This window comes from Lolium rigidum, chromosome 3, assembly GCF_022539505.1.
Source record: "Lolium rigidum isolate FL_2022 chromosome 3, APGP_CSIRO_Lrig_0.1, whole genome shotgun sequence".
In the NCBI taxonomy this organism is placed as follows: Eukaryota; Viridiplantae; Streptophyta; class Magnoliopsida; order Poales; family Poaceae; genus Lolium; species Lolium rigidum.
This window is the reverse complement of record NC_061510.1, coordinates 262,150,570-262,171,688: the sequence shown is the minus strand read 5'-3', so window position 1 is coordinate 262,171,688 and position 21,119 is coordinate 262,150,570.

Below are 21,119 nucleotides of genomic sequence, written 5' to 3'. Positions count from 1 at the left end.
ATGTCGTGAGAAGGGCCACATCTCCTCCTTGTGCACTATTAATTGGTAACTCATTCAACCCTATGTTGATCGATGGTGCTTATTCTCTTCGTAAGGATAAGGTTGGCAATGTGTTTGCCAAATATGTTGGCACTCAAAGTGGTTTCGTAAAAATAACCATTTGGGTTGCCAAGCCTATTGTGACTAACTTCTTAGGACCCAACTTGGTTGGGGATCAACAAGCCAAAATTTGATCAATAGGTATAATTGGAGGGCATTGGAGACTTGACGAGTTCATGAAGAGTTAAGGGGTCTTCATCATTTTTATTTCACAAGTCAAGTCATTGGTTATTATTTCTTTCATCCTTTATCCATGCTCCTCCTTGCGGTAATGAGACCTCAACTCCTTTACATTGAAAGTTACTCGCCCCCTTTTACATGTGTTGGTTTTGTACCTTGCATGTGGTTGTGTATGTTGTGCTTCCTACTTGCCTATCTTTCTATCATGCTTATATATGTTGGGTGGCACATCATGTACAATCGTTCTTATGTTGAGCCTATTGCATCTTGTTGATATCTTAGTTGTTGGCTCTTGTAGAGAATTAATGTGGACTATCCCATTTTGGGGGAGTGATATGCTTTGTGCATTTCACAATCTTAAAATGTGTGACATGATGAATTAAAATTATATAATTTCCATTAATTAGCTCTGGTGGTTCTTATTTGCCTCTTGTATGAAAAATGCCTTTATCACATTATGTGGGAGTATTATGCTTTGTGCATTTTAAAAGCCTAGAAAATGTGAACATTTGAGGTTGTGTCACATAGAATTTGATATTATAGATTATCTTGCTTCTATGTCACATGTTTCTCAAACAAATCCTATTTTGCCTAAAATGCTTTTATTGCTATTCTCTTGGATTTTGTTTCTGAGAGTGTTTCTTGGCATGGTTTTCCACATTGTATTGCTAGCTCCATATACTCTTTGGAAAATCATGTGCTTCATGTTATGCTATTCATTGCCTTGCATGTTGGTGTAATAAATTGAAGCTCTCAAGAATCTCCATTTGCATTATGGTTAACTCTTATCCTCTACCATATGCTTTGTTAGTTGTGAAGATGATCTTGGATATATCCTCAAACCACCATAAGGAAATATTTCCTATATATCTCTTGTCTTTGGATAATTGATAACATATTATGTGGTATGTCTTTGGATCATCCTCACACTTGGCTCGTGTGCTTATTTGATCTATTTCTTGCCACGAATTTTTCTTGTGGGTTAGACTCCCATGTGCCTTCCTTGCTTATTATTGATCTCTTTATTTCACTTGAACCTTTTTAGTGTTTTGATAAACAACGGTAGAGTGATGATCCCGCATTTGTGCATTTTGTATTCAAATGCAAAATCCTAAATAGTGCACTAATTTTGGGGGAGCTCTCCTATGTTTGTTAGAACACTCTCTTGTTTCAAGAATTTGACTCTGGAAGACAAAGCTTTTCTTTTCGGTACTTTTGTGCCATCATGAAAAGTATTGAGGGTTTGGTTTATTTGTAACCTTCCTTTCTTTGGGAGTTGGTTATCTCATTACTTGTTATTTGGTTTTAGTTTCTTAAAATGAGATAAGTCCTTGAGAATATGTGTTTTGGATATTATCTTGCTCGTTGTGTTGTGTTTAGTTCATTTGTTGAACTTTGGGATTAATCTTGTGTTGATTTGATTCTTGGATATGGGTTCGACAACCTTTTGACATGTCACACCTTTGTGTGTCATCATGTTGTATTTTGTGTTTTTTCCAAGTCATATCTCCATTTGGTTCTTGAAAGTCTTGCATGCATAGTTACTTTATGTACATCTTATGGCATTCTTGCTTTCGTTGATCCAATGCATAGGGAAAAGTCCACTATAATCCTAAATTGGCTAAGATGTGCATGAAATTCAAATTCATATCCATATGCACATATTTATGTGGAGTTTGTCCTATGTGTTGTAGTTGCTCTAACTACTCGGACCCAATTCGTTTGGGGACCACTTTGTACTTGAGTTTTGTCTTAGGTACATTGGAGATGCATTGGATGCTCGTCTCACTCATGAAGAAGTGAAGAACAAGTGACTATTGGATATGAGCTATGATGTTATGACAAACTCATATCTACTACATCACACCATTGCATCCGGGTAACAAGTATCTATCTACCTCATGCATGTTTATCTTGTATCCAACCATGGTGTTATCTTTGGCATGAAGTGTTGTTTGAAATTGTTGTGGTCTCGCAAAGCTTTTCAATGAAACCACTTTATTGCAAAGATGAGTATGTTGAGATGAGAGCATAGTTCGGGGAATATAAAAATCATTCTTATGATTCATCTAATCCCAAACATGTCAACCTTGCAATTGAATTGCATGTCTTTTCTTCAATATACTCACATGTGCAATAAAGATGACCTTGCAATTTTTGATTCTTCCATTTGGTATTTCATTTGGTGGTACTTGTTTTCCTCTCTCAAAGCATCTCAGCTATCTCCTTCCCTTGGTGATGGTTGTGTTGTCTTGATATGGTTATGGTTGAAGTTCTTCAATATACAATATGATAAATTTGAGCCTTTGGCCGTGCTATAAAGCAAATATCTCATTGGTATATTGTATTACTTCACCTTGGATATTTTGCTCTATTTCTCTTGTATCTATCTTGTGTTTGCATGTTTCTTGATGGGTAAATATCTTTGTGATGTTGTCCGCTAGGAGAAACTTATATACATGAGAGATGATACATATTCTTTTGATATCCTTCTTTGTTGGAGTTCATTCTTTTTATTCTTGTTTGACTCTTTGGTGGCTCCACAAAGAATTTGATATGAGTGCTCATTTTATCCTATTTGCATCTTCAAGCACTCATATTTTATTTTGGCACAAGCTTTGAGTGATCTTGTGGGAGTGATGATGCCATGTTTGTGCACCTTATTATTCAATGCAAATTGTTTATCTTGTGCACAAACCATGGGGAGCTTCCACATATTGCTTTGAGCATCCTTCTTAATCTTATCATAATATCTTTCATTTGGTTCGATGGTTCATTGGATTGCTTGCTTCATTTGCCGAAGCTTCCTCTCCTTCTTATCCTTTTGCAATCTTTGTTCCTCAATATAGTTTGATTCCCTCCGAATATTCGTCATTGAATAAGTGCATTTGATTTCACTCACATTATGAGAAATGCACATTGTATGGAGGAACTCTCACTATATTGGCCTTCTGAACCTTTCGTCCATTTCGGCAATCAAAGCCAATGGGGGAGAAATTTGGAGGGTTTAAGGGAATTGCTCTTGTTGGTTCTTAAGCATTTGCTTTTCATGCCTTGCATTTGTTGCTTTGCATGGTTGAATATTTAGAGGATACTCCGCTAGGCTTTAATTGCTAATATATGCAATGAAATTCAAGTTCATTCACACATGCATATATTATGGGGGAGTTTGTTCTAAATATTCAACTTGGGTTGTTTGCTAAATTCCTTATTTAAATGCTCTAAAATATATTGTCATCAATTACCAAAATGGGGGAGATTGAAAGAACATGGAGCCCCCATGTGCGGTTCTGGTAATTGATGACAATCCCTTTGGACTAATGGTAGTATTGAGAATCTATCTTAGATCGTGTCCATAGCCATATGTTGGTCTCAAGGTTGCAAGATGAAGAAGATCGAGTACATGAAGAAGACGGATGAAGACGGTGTCGAAGAGAGATGAAGACGGTGTAGAAGATGAAGAGGCACGAAGACGGTGTAGAAGAGATGAAGACGATGGCGTGCGTACAAGATGGATGAAGACGGTGGCGTGTATGTTGAATGAAGATGGTGGCATGTACAATAAAGAAGAGGGATGAATACGGAGCTTGCCGGCTCGAGTGGAACGCGCAAGTTCAAGGTTTTTGCTCGGTAGGATAGTTGGTCGCATCATCGGAGAGATCTCAAACCTTGCATGCATTGCATCGTGTTTCTTGGTTGTTCTTGGTTCTTATCCATGAGATGTTTTATATCTTATGTTCATTCTCATGACAAGCTCTAACTCATCGGAAACGGATTCCGGATGCATCGCATGTTGCATGATCGAGTTGGATGATTTTCCCGGTTTACCATATTGAGAGGTTACACCTCTATTTTCATAGGAAAATTATCCTTCAGTCTTTTGCATGTTTTCACCATGTGTGGAGGTAGCTCTTGTCGCTCTCTTTCTAGCAAAATTGGTTTCACCTCATTTGAAGTTTCCTAGCTTAAGTTATGGATTTTATAGTTGCATTGTATTTGAAAAAGAAAAGAAAAAGGCTTTTGGCCGGCCGGTACTACCGTTGGTGGTACCGGCCCAATACCGTAAACCTCTCTGCGAGTCCCTGGACCCGGACCGGTACCGAACTGGTACCGGGCCCGGAACTACCGGCCTGGCCAAGCCATCCCCTTCCTCAGCCCAGCGCCCCTTCCCTGCTGGTTGACCAGCCACAGGCCGCACCACTGCACCAGGCCCGTGCGCCACCTGGCCGCAGCCCACCCCGAGCCGCACCTGCCCCGCCTAGGCCGCTACGCCCCTTTCGGCCCACTCCACGCCACGCCTGGCCGCCCACCCGCTCCGCGTTGGGCCGCACCGTGCCTGGCCTGGCCGGCCCAGATCGCTGCTGCACTCGCTCGCCCCGCGCTCACCAGGGCTGATGCGGCTCGATCTCCCGCACGGGTAAGGTCGAGCGTTGACCTCATGTTGCTGCTACACTGCGCGCTGCCAGCTGCTATGTTCACACGCGCGCGCTTCTGCTGCCACTGCTTTCCTCTCTCTCTTGTGTGCAGTTTGGTCTGTTTTTTAGCACAAGCGGTAGTACCGCTCTGCACAGCGGTACTACCGGTTTGGATCCAATTTTGTCTGTTTTCTGCACAGTTTTGTGCGCGAGCGGTAGTACCGCTTCGACAAGCGGTATTACCGCTTCGGGCGCGAATCTGGCCGTTTTTCAGCCCCAACAGTTATATTGCTGGGCCCCCTATATATACCTCTCTCCCACCTTCGTCCACACCAGTTCTTCTCATCCATTCTCTCTCCTCCATTCTTGATCTTGAAGAGCTTGATCCTCCTCTTGATCCCCTAATATTTCTTGCATCTTTTTGGGGGAAAGGAGAGAGGAGATCTAGATCTAGTGCTCCACCAAGTGAATCTCCCTCCTAGTGAGGGGATCTTGCTAGATCTAGATCTTGGAGTAATTTGGTATTCCTCCTCATATTTTTTTCTTCCTCCCTTATTCCCCCAATAGATTTTGTAACTTTGTTGGAATTTGGGAGATAAGAACTTGGGCATCTTAGTGGTGTTCTTAGCCATTGCATTAGGTGCATCAGTTTGGGTTCTCTCCGGAGTTTCTGTCTCTTAGAGGGCTTGTTGTCCTTAGTGGTGTTGTTGCCTTCGTGGCCTTGTCGCCTTTGTGGCGTGGTATCCTTTGTGGCCTTGTTGCCTTTGTGGCCTTGTCGCCTTTGTGGCGTTGTTGCCTTTGTGGTGTGGTTAGCCTTCGTGGCATTGTTGCCTTTGTGGTGTGGTAGCCTTTGTGGCGTTGTTGCCTTTGTGGAGTGTGGTAGCCTTTGTGGTTTCGGAGCCGGTTGTGGCACGTTGGAGCCTTTGTGGCCTTGTTGCCGGTGTGGCGTGTTGTAGCCTTTGTGGTCTTGTACTTGAGAGCCTCCGGTGTTGTGGAGTTGCCTCAAGTTTGATACTTGGGTGTTTGCCCCAAGCTTGTACGGGTTCGGTGACCACCCTCAAGGGTCCCTTAGTGGATCGAGCCTTTCCCTTTGGTGGAAAGGCTCGAGGAGAATACGGTGACCCTAGCGGCTCATTGGAGTGCCTTGTGCCTCCACACCGCTCCAATGGAGACGTAGCACCCAAGGGTGTGAACTTCGGGATATATCATCGTCTCCTCGTGCACCGGTTACTTCTCAACCCGAGCTCCTTTACCTATGCGCTTTACATTGTGATAGCCTTCATGCTCGATGTTCTATATCTAGTTTGTTATCACCTTGTTGCTCATCATGCTTACCATAGGTTGTTGGTGCACATAGGAAAACCCTAGTTGATAGGCTTTGAGCTTAACAAGTAAACATTAGTTTTATTGTGCCTTGTTAAACCGTCAAGTAGAAGTTTTTATAACCTGCCTATTCACCTCCCCTCTAGGTGATATCCTTGTACATTCAATATGAATGGAGTATGGTAGTACAATTGAATACAAGATGAGATCCACACTAGGGATTGGATTACAACCGAGTAAACAAAGGGGATTGGTGCTGGAGACGGTGATGATGATGATGATGATGATGATGATGATCGGTGTTGAAGCCTTCAAGATCCAAGTCCATTCTCCTCTTGAGTGGTGGTGATGGATGAGATCTTGTGGAGGCGGCGGCTATGGAGTCTTCAAGGCGGCAGGGCTCCGCTGTGGAGGTATGTGGTGATGAGGTGACTCTCCCTGGGCTCCTCTCTTCTTTATATAGGCCTATGGGGTCTCCAATTGCCTCTCCCACATTTCCTATGACCTAAGTAAAGTCTAGGAATAAACGAGGACGGATTCTGTGAAGAAACGCGTCTAGAAAGTCCTTTTCCGTGCATCCAGGCCCGTGGTACGGGCGGACGGTACGGGTGGACCCGCCCGCACCGATGGTCGGTAAACTTGCATATGTTTTTCTTATTTTGGCCGCCATTTCCTCATGCGAACTCCAATTTGGGTCTTCTTCGGCTCGTTAAACTCTTATGGACGAGTGCTACAACACCATGGTCTTAGATCTTTATTTTGAGATGATGGAAAAAATGTCACTCTTTCCACTCCTCAAATGACTAAGTCTGGTGCATGCAGCTCTTCCATATTTTCCTCTCTTGACCCATTTTTTCTACTTTATGCATAGTTGTCCTTAACACCTACAAACATGTAAAAGACAAAGGAAACATAATAAAATCCTACTAAAACTACTAAATATGCTATGCTCATATGAAAATAAACAAGAACTCGTAAGTATGCAAAATAGGCAGTTGTATCTAGCTAGAGCATGAAATGAGTGAGAATATGAGTAATAGTATACTTAAAAAGCTGAGTAATATAGTGCTAAATTTCGAGCTATCAACCGACGCCATAACCAAGGATTCAGCAGTCGTGCTCCCGGAGAGTTTCAGGTTTCGACTTTTGTTTTGAATCTTCACCGGGGTGGGGGGAGGAGAAAGTTCCCTACCTTAATATATTGAAAAAAGGGGAACCCATAGAATTTTTTTAAATAGCCGACTATTGACACCGAACGAGGCCTATTGAGAAAGTTCCCTACCTTAATCTCTACTATATAAAAAGGACGAATGTGTTCTGTTTCCTCCGGTACGAGGTTTCGTCAACCATATTTTCGGTAAGACAGTTTTGCCCTCCCACCATACCATCAAGCAATGCATCAGCGCTCCATAAATGTTGCCCATTACACGAAAGGAAATAAATGTTCGTCAACCATATTTTCGGTAAGAAATTTTTGCCTCCCACCATACCATCAAGCAATGAATCAGCGCGTCATAAATATTGCCCACCATTACAGGACGACCATCATGCAACAAGAACCAGTTTTCAGTCAAAGGAAATAAAATTGCACGAAAGGAAATAAATGTTGTCCACCATCACCGGACCATTCAGGCAATACAGGCAAGAAATACAGAGATTACATTCCATCACCATCACCGCCCATAATTCGAGGGCATCATAAATCTCTACTATATAAAAAGGACGAATGTGTTCTGTTTCCTCCGGTACGAGGTTTCGTCAACCATATTTTCGGTAAGACAGTTTTGCCCTCCCACCATACCATCAAGCAATGCATCAGCGCTCCATAAATGTTGCCCATTACACGAAAGGAAATAAATGTTCGTCAACCATATTTTCGGTAAGAAATTTTTGCCTCCCACCATACCATCAAGCAATGAATCAGCGCGTCATAAATATTGCCCACCATTACAGGACGACCATCATGCAACAAGAACCAGTTTTCAGTCAAAGGAAATAAAATTGCACGAAAGGAAATAAATGTTGTCCACCATCACCGGACCATTCAGGCAATACAGGCAAGAAATACAGAGATTACATTCCATCACCATCACCGCCCATAATTCGAGGGCATCATAAAGGAAATAAAATTACAGGAAAGGTAAACTCTTCAAATTTATAGATCTCGCACCAAACTGTGATCAGAAAATCTCTTGGAAAGGAAAGTCCCATATCAGAGAATCTCTTGAAGCATGGCTGGGCGATTAATGGTGCAAACATATAAAGGGTACCTGAAAGCATTTTTCCTCGAGAGATCTCCTGGAATTCTTGTTGTTATGTTCTATTCTGCCTCCGTGTCGATTTCAGGTTTGGCTGCAACTCCGGTAGAGGAGCACATCCGCACAAAGACTACGGTACAGGAAACACTGAACACATACTCGATCATATCAAAGGCTGCAATTCAGATGATTTGTGATGTACTGCTTTGAGAGAAATTCCCGGTTCTTTTCATGAACACAAATTTGAAGTTCACACATATCATGCTTTTGAATTCCCGGTTCTGTTTCATGCTTTCAGATCTCATGTTTTAATACCTTGTGTGTGATCAGGGAGTATTTCTCATCAGGTTTACGGTCTCTGTTGGGATCATCAGGTTTAGTGAAGGTACGTAATCCCACTTGTTAGAATAGCCTTTGAATCTGCAGTAATAATTAAACAAACAAGTGGCACCGTTTAAGCGTCAAGAAGTCAAGAAAATTCAATGACAAATCAAAACTGAGAATCAAGGATCCAGTGTACAAAATAGATACCAGTTCAACCATCATGCATAGGACAAATGAACTTCCAGGGCTTGATATAAGAGTGTATCATAAACATACCTACTTTCATGGAAAAGGTTCATTGTGCTTTTCCGAGTGACTGCAAGAGGGTTGACATGCATTTGCTGAAACACCTGTAATTTTATTGTTAGTGTATCATGTCCTAATCTAACTAAAAAGGAAGAACATCCATGTTATGCATGTCCTAAGAACAATAAAACATCATGTCTTTCCCTCTTGTTACAAGGAATCAATTTATAGATCGAACAAATAAATATGATATTTAAGCTCTCTATTTGCTAGACAAGCTGAACATAATATGTTGCATTTTTTTGTTAGCCTGAATATTCTAGCGATGAATAATTTCTAAAAATTGTATGATCCGTTAAATGAGTTTCACTCTTATCTATACAGTGGTTCCTATTTAACATAAACCTGACATTTTTATTATATAAGATAAGATGTGGCTCATCTTAGTTCAACGCCTACTGCCCAGACCTTTGCTTTTTGATTGCATTTTGCTTGATGGCCTGGTTTCACAATGGGATCAGAATATAGACATTACCATCTCTTCCGGGATTTATCTTCCTATCACATATATTGATCCCTTAAATGATGTGTACGGCATGATTATCTTTTTATTTTCTATTGTAGATGAGCACAACCGTTTTACCCATGGAAGCGATGACCCCTGAGAAAATTAAAGAATACATCATGTCTTTCCCTCCAAAGACCAAACTGGTGCGGATACTAGACGCATGCTTGAAGCGCACTGATATAGAGTGCTTGTTTGATCAGAACGGATGGTTATGTGGAGACGTAAGTAAACATTTCTATATTTTAAAATATATGTGCATTGTATTGTAAATCTGATTTTTATTTTTCACACTACATTTTATTCAAACTACAGGTGATGAATGCTTATATTTACTACTTAAGGGCCCAAGAGCATCTATCTACAAGGGCAGGTGGTCAGGTTTGGCTTGAAAGCACACATATGTCAAACTTGATGCGTCGAGATGCCACAAATCCTATTAGTGCATGTGATCGTGACAGGGTTATAGAACGTGTGCTTAAATATCTTAAACATGACATGGTAACATCACAATATTTTCTGATTACATACATAATTAGATCCAAAGCTATTGCTACCACTTACTTTCTTTCTTGTTAGCTCTTTGTGCCCGTTAACGCGAATAGAAATCATTGGATTCTATTTAACGTCAATGGGCCCAACCGCTGCATACAAATTTTTGATTCTTTTGGTCCAAGCATGGAGCGTCCAGACCTACAAGTTACCGTAATCACTAGACACCCTCATATTCATGTTTAATTGTTTGCGGAAAAAGGTTATATCTTTTTTATAACCTTGCCATTTCCTTTTCTATTTAACAGCCTACGTGGTCTCCAGAATCAGCTTGCACTTGCTGCTCAGACGAGTGATTTTAACCTAGGTGAGAAGTGGCAAGACATTGAAATAACTACCTGGCCATGGGAGGAGTCTATTCAGGACCCACTACAGACAGATGGGTATGTACCAATGTATTATCTTTTGCTATTTAAAAAGTTGTTGGACTTACATCAATGAATTGTTAAAATGGTGCAGCTCATCATGCGGGTTGTTTGTGATCAAACTCATGGAAGAATGGACAGGCCACAAACTAGCACATGATGTAACACAGGTACTTCTGAAGATTTCGAAAATTAAATATTATAGCTAATGCAATAACAATGATGCCACTAATAATTTGCATATTTATTTTGCAGGATGTTATCAAATTATTTAGGAAGCAATTGCCTTTACTTCTGCATGATACTGTTTTGAATGATTTAAAAGGAACCCCAGAATATGAGCATCTAGACAATGATAAAGATACAGGCGATGTCATTATGTGGGACAAGAATTGTCCTCCCCCTACTGAAGTATCACAACGGTCTGAGTTGCTCAATGACACTTCACTTCCTTCTAGGATGGCCAAGAATCCGATTAACAAAAATGAGTTATTGTCAAAACTTAGGAAATATATTTTGGATGTTAACGACGAAGAGAGCATGAAGTAAGTGCAATTTATATACGATTTTGACCAGCTTGAAGTGTTATATTTATCTGTGGGTTAACTTCATGTTTTTTTTGGTAGCGAAATATGGGTTCAGAGCTCTAAGCCCTACCCAATTAATATAAGTCTTAAACAACTGAAAGACTTGCTGAAGGATACAAATGGTATAGACACTGAATGTTTCAACATGGCTGTACGGGTAACCGCTAAAGACGAATCCCGATTGCTTATGGACAGTAACTTTCACATTATGGATCTCAGATTTTGCGTGAGTAGTAATGTTTAGCTTCATCTTACATGTTATACCATATGTTATCTTAAATAATTCCTACTATTTAAACTCTCATGTCAGACGTTGGTGACTGACTCCACAAGAGACCCAAAGCAGCGTTTACCCTTTGACGCTAAGCGCCAGATCATGGCAACAATGTGTGAGTGCTGGCCAGGAATGGAGTTCCATGTGTCAGCCTGCAACTCAGTAAGTCTGCTATATAGCTAGAAAATACATACAATTTGCGGCACACATACATGGTAATAATTCATAATACAATCTTATGCAGATTTTGATACCGTATCGTACCTGTGGCCAATACTATATTCTATTTGTGTTCAACCTGGATCAGCGAACCGTTACTCTACTTGATCCCAATCCTAGCCCGGACATGTGTCAAACAAGACTCCATCACAAATATGTATTCAAGCTCAAAGAAATATCATTCTACCTGAACATTGCTCTTCAAGACGCAATAGAAGGATGGAAAGATGACGTTTTCTTATGGCGTCGCATCACATTATCTGGGCTGCCTACAAGTCATGGCAGGTGATAATCCATGGCATAAAATGTATTGACCATATCTTTCTACAGTCTCGCTAACAACAAATGTGTACTTTCTATATAGCCACATGTCAGGATTCTTGGTGCTCAAATTTATGCGATGGTGGGATGGTCAAGAAGTTGTCCGAGCAAATGGCACGGTCTGTATTGAATTAAATCTACAATACTTACTATTATTTGTCTTCGGCACTATTGACGTATAACATTTGCAGGTTGGTTACGCCCTGAGGAACAGAGCGTTGGTACACATGCTTTCGTACAAGGATAACGAAAGTGGAGCCAACATCCCGCAATTTGTTAGAGATTTGGTCAAACTACTAGGATCAGAATTTTTTGTTTGAAAAGGTTGCCGGTTTGGCTATTTTGAACAATTCCAGTTTATTGTTTCTTATTGTGTACTCCTATAAAAGAAACTAGCGGATCTGATTTGAATGTTGGATGCTATATTTACTATCCCTATATTTTTATTATTGGAGATCTAATGTCATTCATTTTTAAAGTGTGTGCATCAGCTTATGCATCTGATTGTTATTAAAGATATATGCTCATATGGGGCTGATTTAAGGGAATGAGGTTGTAAAGTAAGGCAGGTGCCAGTGAATCCTCTTGTATTGTCAAAATAATAGTAGCAATAGAAATAAAGAACTCTACCTCCACATACCGATGCAGTTGGTGTAGAACAAGCAAACGCTGAAAAATAAACAGGAAGTGTGCCTGCAAAAATGTACAAAACACGTAGGTGAAATGCGTGGTATTCATGAAAACCTGATGACACATTCAGTTTAAACTAAGACTGAATTTAATCAACATGAAAGGCTAATCTAACCATGGTGAGCCAAGTTCCCTAACTTACCGAAATTTTAATCAACTTTTTGGAATCAACCATTAACAATTTCATTGGTACGAGAGCGCATGCAGTTCGTACAATATTTATCAGGGATGGGCACATGTTCTTACTATGGAGAGATTGCAAAGAACAAATAATAAGGCATTTCAACAGCAGGGTAACACATAATTGGACGGTTAGACAAAATATGGGAGAAGTGATACAAATTTTAACAGGAACATTGCTTATGCACCTATTAAATCATCTAACTATTTATAATGTTGCCGGGAGTCTGAGTGTCATTTTTTCAAACTAAATTATTCTTAAAAAACTGCATGCTCTGTTCTGTTTATAACCTATATATATTTAGTTCTGATTATCAGCGTCTTGGAGATTATTTATGTTTCTGATAAAATATTATTACTGAATGATTTAGGCAAGTTGTCTACATTACAGTGATATTACATAATTAGTGGTTTGGGCAGCAACTATCATATCGGCAGAGAATGGGGCACAAGAAAACATTGGCGTAATTAAAATACCCATCTATGGGCCCAATCAAGAATTCGTGATACATGGCAAGTTTCATGCATTTCATTGATCTGGGAGATGACCTTCCTTCTACATAAACTTATATAAGGAAGTTGCTTTTACATCACATCAGAAGATTGAATAATAACTTAGGCAATAAAAGAAATTGCTTACCCAGATTATATCGCATGATTGGTGGTAATTAAGATTACAATAATCACCTTCCAAATATTCTGACCCTCGCCCACAATAGGCTATACTCCTCCGACAGAAAAATAACCATCCCCCCTTTCCCATATTTCGCTCCACTCCATCGATCAAGTCAAAACAGCAACCAAGAACCGACCTATGCAAACATCTACGACGGTGGCAATTGGTAGAGGTCGTCGACGTACCAATTTGATATCAGGGTTCTATTAAAGGTTAGCATACTACCTTGGTAAATTAGCTGTCAAAATTTTCCACGTCTCCAAGTTTCAATATGTTCATGTTCACACAAAAAGGATTTTACTGAAACTGCAAAGTGAATGTAATGATTTGCCCTCTTTGGGCTTAGAATATCAAATAAGAAACATCAGCATGCATCCTCTTTGGGATTAGAATGTCAAACAAGAATGGAATACTTACACGATAACATGAAGCATGGGATACACTATTGTATCAACAAAATTAATCTTCACAGTTCCCACTTGCTACATCAGATTTTCTGTAAAATAACAGGAAGCCTGGAATACTTAGACTGAACTAATTTACTATTCAACATGCCAAATGCTCAAAAAACTATCCCTTTTTTATTTAATACTTCTTCCACGATACACTAACTATATAAAAAGGAAGAGACCCACAGTTAACAATGCCAAATGCTCATAGGAAGAGATATTACACTATCAGTTGAGTTAAGCTACATCTGCAGTTTTGATTACAGATGCATGAACCTTATTTATCTTGCTCCGACTATTCCCCCCACATGATAAATCAGGAAAACTATTGAGATTTTGTATTTAGTAGAACCAATTTTATATAAGCCTATAACCAACAAAGTCCATTCTCATATCTAACACTGAAAAGACAGACTATGGTCCAAAAGGGTAACAGAAATGACTACCTGTTTGAACATCCCTGATTTGTATACAATTTTCATAGTGAGTTGTGAATTACATATGTGCATTGACAAATGAATTTTGAGGACCCCTGCCAATTTTAACATTGCAGATGGATCCGCCGACACGATCAAGTGAACGTACTTCTTTCAAAGATTTGTCCAACACCATCAACACAAGTAAAAAACAATGGTATATTTTGTGTAAGTGAAACAACAGATGCTCAACAACTGATGGTGTCTTGTGTTTTATTAGGTGTCACCGACAACAGTAATGGAGGGGAACCTACAGATGCTAAAGAACGCAATAGACAACGCGTTCGACGAAGATATGCAGAAATGGATAAAGATAAGAAAGATGAGATGCTTAGGAAGCGTCGTGAATCCTATCAACAAAAGAAAGCTAAACTACAGTGCACGCCTTTTGTTGTATGCACATCAGAGTCACGTGGAGGTCCATCTGCACTCTCTCAACTACAAATCATGCCCGCTGTTAAAGGTGCAATTTGGCAGCATCTGAAAAAATTCCTTTGTTTCATGTTGATACCTCCATACAAGTTATTGTATTTTTCAGCAGTACAATGTTAAATCCCATCATTACACACTTCATGTCTATAATGCAACTAATCCACATGATCTTTGGGTTTTAACAAGTAGACACTACTACGAACAAGGAAAATGTGTACCCTGGTGAAAATCAAGCATACCAAATGCATACAGCTCATATTTCATCTCAAGGGCAAGAAAGCATGGTCAATGGTATGAAGGCAGCAAATTTTCTAATAAAATGAATGCAACTATCTACTAATTCATGTCTATTGTAACTAATCCACATGATCTTTGGGATTTAAACAGGAGACACAACTACGAACAAGGAAAATGTGGACCCTGGTGAAAATCAAGCATACCAAAGGCATACGGCTCATATGTCATCTCAAGAGCAAGAAAGCATCATCACTGGTATAAAGGCAACTAATTTTTTGATGTGGACCCTGGTTAATGCAAGTATATACTAATTCATGTCTAATATAGCTACATTCCTTATATTTTTTGATGTGTAGAAACTGTTGATGGACCCACATCAATCAGCATTCAAACAACACCCTTATGTCCAAATAAGCTGAGGAGGCAACAAAGTAGGGAACAAAATGCAGAGATGGATAGCAAGAAAAGAGAAGAATCACTCAAAAGAGAACGTGAGCGGAAAAGGGAAAGATATGCACAAATGAATACTAATGAGAAAAATGAAGTACTAGCAAAAAAACATGCTGCCTATCAACAAAAAATAACATTAGCAGGTAAGGAAATACTTTCAGGTTTCCCTGTTGCTTCTAGCCATTGGATTTCTTATTGACAATGTTTTCACGGCTAATTGCTTAAATGTTTATATCATGTTGTGTTTTCAGATCAAATTGAAGCAAAACGTGCAAGGGAAAGGCTCCGTTATGCCGATATGACTCCTACACAAAAGCGTTCTAAGAAGGCTCTCAGAGACGAACGGCGCAATAGTCTGAGCAAAGAATCCATAGCCATGGAGAACCCATGTTGGACCCCTGAACCGGTTTTTCATACCCCTGGCCCTCAAGGTTCCATACCCACATGTGATTGGCATATCCCCGATTTCAGCGGAACCCCCATTTATATCGAACCTACTACAGAGCAAATGTCAGGGGAGGTGACCCCTAACATGGATATTAGTAATATATCACGGAGAAAACATGTAACACCTGGAGAAAGGCATGCGTTGGTAAGTCTCCGAAATGAAACATTCTATGCAAATTGTAAGAAGCATGTGGTTGCATCAGCAGATGACAATCCATCTATAACCATGGAAGATGGTACCGAGACGCCAACGCAAACAACCATCCTTCACTATGGTAATTTTCATCTCTTCATTTTTCTTTTGCTCTAATTAAGTCGTTAACGGTTCTAATGACCATAATTTCATTTGGTGTACGTAGAAACTACGCCTCCGGCAACTCCAATGCCAGAGATTGTTCAAAAACATCAAACACAATTACCAGCCAATGATGACGGTAATTATTCACCGCGTATTCATTCCATGCCTATTTGAAACATGTTCTCAAGCGGCTCCTATTTATAATTTAGTTCTACAAGTTGTTTTTTTAACAAGTGCAGCGGCTAACACAAATACTTTAATGCTATGTACGCAGATACTACGCCTCCAACATACGAGATTGTTCAACAACTTCAAACACAGTCACCACCCAATGGTAATTGTTTTCCCATATTCATTAATTCCTATTTGAAACATGTTCTCATAGATAAATAATTATACTTCAGGCGAGGACGAGGGTGTCATATTGGAAGAAGACTCCGAAGATGAGGAAGGATACATGTTTGCTGGACAAGGTAATTTGATCATGTTCCAGACATATCATGCACATATTGCACATAATATTATGACTAATGTTGTTATCCACCATTTCAGAAGATGATGCCGATGAGGATGTGCAAACAGATGAGGTCAATGATAGCTCTGCTTCGGGTCCAAACGTCTCAGATCCATATGACATGGTGTACAACAAAATACCAACTGAAACACACATTCTCAAGTCTGTTGACAACTGCGTACATAAACATTGTGGTGCAAAGAGGTTCGAGCATGAGCCACCAGGATTTTGCTGTCGTAATGGGCAGATCAAGCTAGCCAACACGGTTACACCACCCGAGCTCGAGAGGCTTTGGACGAGTGAAGACCCTGATGCTAGGCATTTCCGTGATAACATAAGATTTTTCAATGGACATTTCTCGTTCACCTCACTATACTGCAACCTTGATGGTGATACCACTAACACATCAAAGCATCCTATCTACACTTTTCGTGCTCATGGCCAAATGTACCACAACATAAGGTCATTTGGTAGAATAGATGGTCTCCAAGGCAGTCACCTGGAGCTTTACTTCTTTGATGATGACCCCAATTTAGAACATAGGTATCGTAGCTGCCGCAAAGAGCAATGCGCAAAGGACAAAGAAGTAATCACACAGATGGTCAACATACTTCGTGAAAACCCATACTCTGAACATCTACGGAGTATGGGACAGGTTGAGGATGTTGATGATTATCGTATCACACTAAACCTTGACCAAAGGATGGACCAGAGGAGATACAATGCACCTACCACTTCTGAAGTAGCCGCAGTGTGGGTGGAAGGAAGCGAACGACGAAGACAGTTCGACCACAGCGTGATCTTGCAAGGAAAAAACAGAGATATTTTTGGTATCAAGTCCTATCATGGATGCTATGACGCACTATCCTACCCACTATTCTTCCCTAAAGGCGAGCTTGGGTGGCATACCGATATCCCGAAGGAAAATGTGTCTTATGATACTGTCATGGCAGCTCGTGCAGCTCGTCTAGCTCGTCGTAATAATGACGAGTCCTCTCAATCCCCCGGCGATAACAATGATAATGGTGACGAAGATAATGATCCAGGTTTGTGTTTTGATTATTTTCTTACATGTGCGGTCATTCTAAATAAGACATATAATCTCCCGTTTCTAAAACCACTCATTCTAAATTCTATGTGCAGCTTCGGGAGGAAATAAATGTGTGTCAGTGCGGGACTACTACTGCTACAAATTTCAGATGCGTCCTGGGATATTTAACCCGATCCTCCATGGAAAGCGTCTGTTTCAGCAGTTCGCGGTCGACACGTATATCAAGATTGAGAACTCAAGGTTGGACTATATGTGGAATCATCAAGATAAGATAAGGGCAGACCTGTACCAAGGCCTGATGGACAGCTTGCATGCCGGTGAGGGTAGTGCCGATGCTATTGGAAAGCGTACAGTGTTGTCTACGTCATTTATCGGTGGCCCACGTGACAAGAGGCGTCGTTACATGGATGCTATGGCATTGGTGCGGAAGTACGGCAAGCCGGACATCTTTCTCACGATGACATGCAATCCTAACTGGGATGAGATCAAGCGCGAGCTCTACCCTGGCCAGACACCTCAAGATCGCCCGGACATTGTTGTGCGTGTCTTTAGGGCAAAATTGGAGGAACTCAAGAATAAGTTGCTTCATAAGGACATCCTCGGAAAGGTGAAAGCATATGTGTATGTGGTGGAGTTCCAAAAGAGGGGCCTTCCACATGCACACTTCTTGCTCATCATGGAGGGGCGATTCAAGCTCACATGTCCGTAACGATATGACAAACTTATCTCAGCAGAGCTACCTAATAAGATAAAGTACCCAGAACTGTACAAGATGGTAGTGAAACATATGATGCATGGCCCATGTGGTGTTTTGAACCCTGATTGTCCATGCACAAAGGGCCGTCCTGCTTGCAAGAATCAGTACCCTCGACCTTTCAATGCGGCTACCTTACAGGGAAAGGATTCATACCCTCTATACAGACGACGTAACGATGGTAGTAAAGTAATGGTTCGAAAGGAGTTGCTAGATAATAGGTGGGTTGTCCCATACAACCCTCACCTTTTGCGTCACTTGAATTGTCACATCAATGTCGAGGCATGCTCAAGCATAAAGGCCGTTAAGTACCTATTCAAGTATATATACAAGGGGCATGATCGAGCATCTATCACAGTGAGCGAGGCTGACAAGGCAGATGGCAACGGGAACATAGATGAGATCAACCAATATAGAGACGCGAGGTGGGTGACTCCCCCGAAGCCTTGTGGAGGATATACGGTTTTGAGTTGAGTAAAATCACCCACTCGTGATGCAACCGCAGCTCCATCTAGAAAACTCGTCACATGGTTTCGTTCAAACGAGGCCAAGATATCCAACAAGTAGTTAACCGTCAAGGTGTTGAGAAGTCAATGCTTACAGAGTACTTCGCGGCAAACAAATTACATGAGGAGGCTCGTGGTATCTTGTACAGGGATTTTCCCGAATGGTACACTTGGCAGAAAGGTAAGAAAGGTCAGGATAAACACAACATGAGAAGGGCTGTAAAAAAAGATGGTACACCTACGAAAAGGATACAGGTTGGAAGGATTGTGTCGGCTCACCCAGCGGAAGGGGATCGCTATTACCTGCGAGTACTTCTAAACCATGTCACTGGGGCCACCTGCTACGATGACCTAAAGACGGTTAATGGTGTTCTGCTGGGATCCTTTCGTGAAGCTGCAGAGAGAAGGGGGTTGATCGAAGGGGACAACACATTGGATGACTCCCTTACTGAATCTACACTCTTCGAGATGCCTTCATCTCTACGAAGGCTCTTTGCAACAATATTGGTATTCTGCGAGCCTAGCGATGTGCGCGGGCTCTGGGATAAGCACTTTGACGCAATGTCGGAAGACTATCGCCGCAACGATCCATCCAATATTGTAGCTGAGCAGAAAGTTTTGATAGATATCAGAAATATGCTACAGTCAATGGGCAAGGACATCAAGTCATTTCCTCTTCCTGATATTGATGAGGAATTTGACAACGCCACCGGTGTGGAAAGGGAGATCTTCGAGGAGTCTGTGATTGAGCCCAACAAGGAGGACATAAATCTATCAAACTCACTTAATACGGATCAGAAGGCCGCGTATGAAAAAATTATGTCTGCTGTTCATGGCAATGAGGGTGGTGTGTTCTTTGTGGATGGACCTGGAGGTACCGGAAAGACTTTTCTGTATAGAGCACTGCTCGCAACGATTCGCGGTCAGAAAAAGATTGCTGTAGCGACAGCTACATCTGGTGTTGCAGCTTCCATAATGCCTGGAGGGAGAACAGCTCATTCCCGATTCAAGATACCACTGAGCATTGATGATGGCGGGTATTGCACCTTCACTAAACGAGAGCGGTATCGCAAAACTCCTACAGTCGGCTTCTCTCATCATCTGGGATGAGGCTTCCATGACAAAGAGACAGGCAGTCGAGGCATTGGACAACAGTATGCGCGATATAATGAGCCGTCCAGACCTGCCATTTGGTGGAAAGACGGTCGTGTTCGGTGGAGATTTCAGGCAAGTCCTCCCTGTTGTCCGCAAGGGGTCGAGGGCTCAGATAATTGATGCGTCGCTACGTAGGTCTTACCTTTGGGATTGCATGACTCACCTAAAGCTCGAACGCAATATGAGGGCACATAGTGACCCTTGGTTTGCGGAGTACCTACTGCGCATCGGTGATGGTAAGGAGGAGGCCAATGGTGATGGTGACATCTGTCTTCCTAACGAGATATGTGTGCCGTGTTCTGGGAAGAAGGGCTCCGACCTTGATAAACTAATAGACAGCGTTTTTCCCTGCCTTGGTGCTAACATGTCAGACCCAAACTACATCACCTCTAGAGCAATCTTGTCAACACGAAATGATTGCGTTGATAGGGTTAATTTGAAGATGATCAATCGATTCCAGGGACAAGAGATGGTGTACCGTAGCTTTGATTGTGCGGTGGACGACCCTCATAACTACTACCCACCTGACTTTCTTAACACATTGACCCCTACTGGTCTGCCCCCACATTTGCTGAAGCTCAAGATCAATTGCCCTATCATATTGCTCCGAAACATTGACCCCGCAAACGGACTTTGTAATGGCACGAGGTTGGTGGTTAGAGGGTTCCAAAGGAATGTCATCGATGCAGAAATTGTTTTGGGCCAACATGCTGGAAAGAGGATCTTCCTGCCAAGGATCCCACTTTGCCCCTCCGATGATGAGATGTTCCCTTTTCAGTTCAAGAGGAAGCAGTTTCCTGTTAGGCTCAGCTTCGCCATGACGGTTAACAAGGCACAGGGGCAGACTATACCTAATGCCGGTATTTACTTGCCTGAGCCAGTGTTCTCTCACGGGCAGTTATATGTCGCGCTATCTAGATCTACTGCTAGAAAGAACGTCAAGATTCTTGTCATCCCAGATGGTGATAACAAGAAAACAAACTCCGATGAAAGCAAAAAGAAAAGGCGTCCTGTCAATACCTACACGAAGAACATAGTCTGGAAGGAGATCCTTACATCGTAGGTGAGGTAATTTG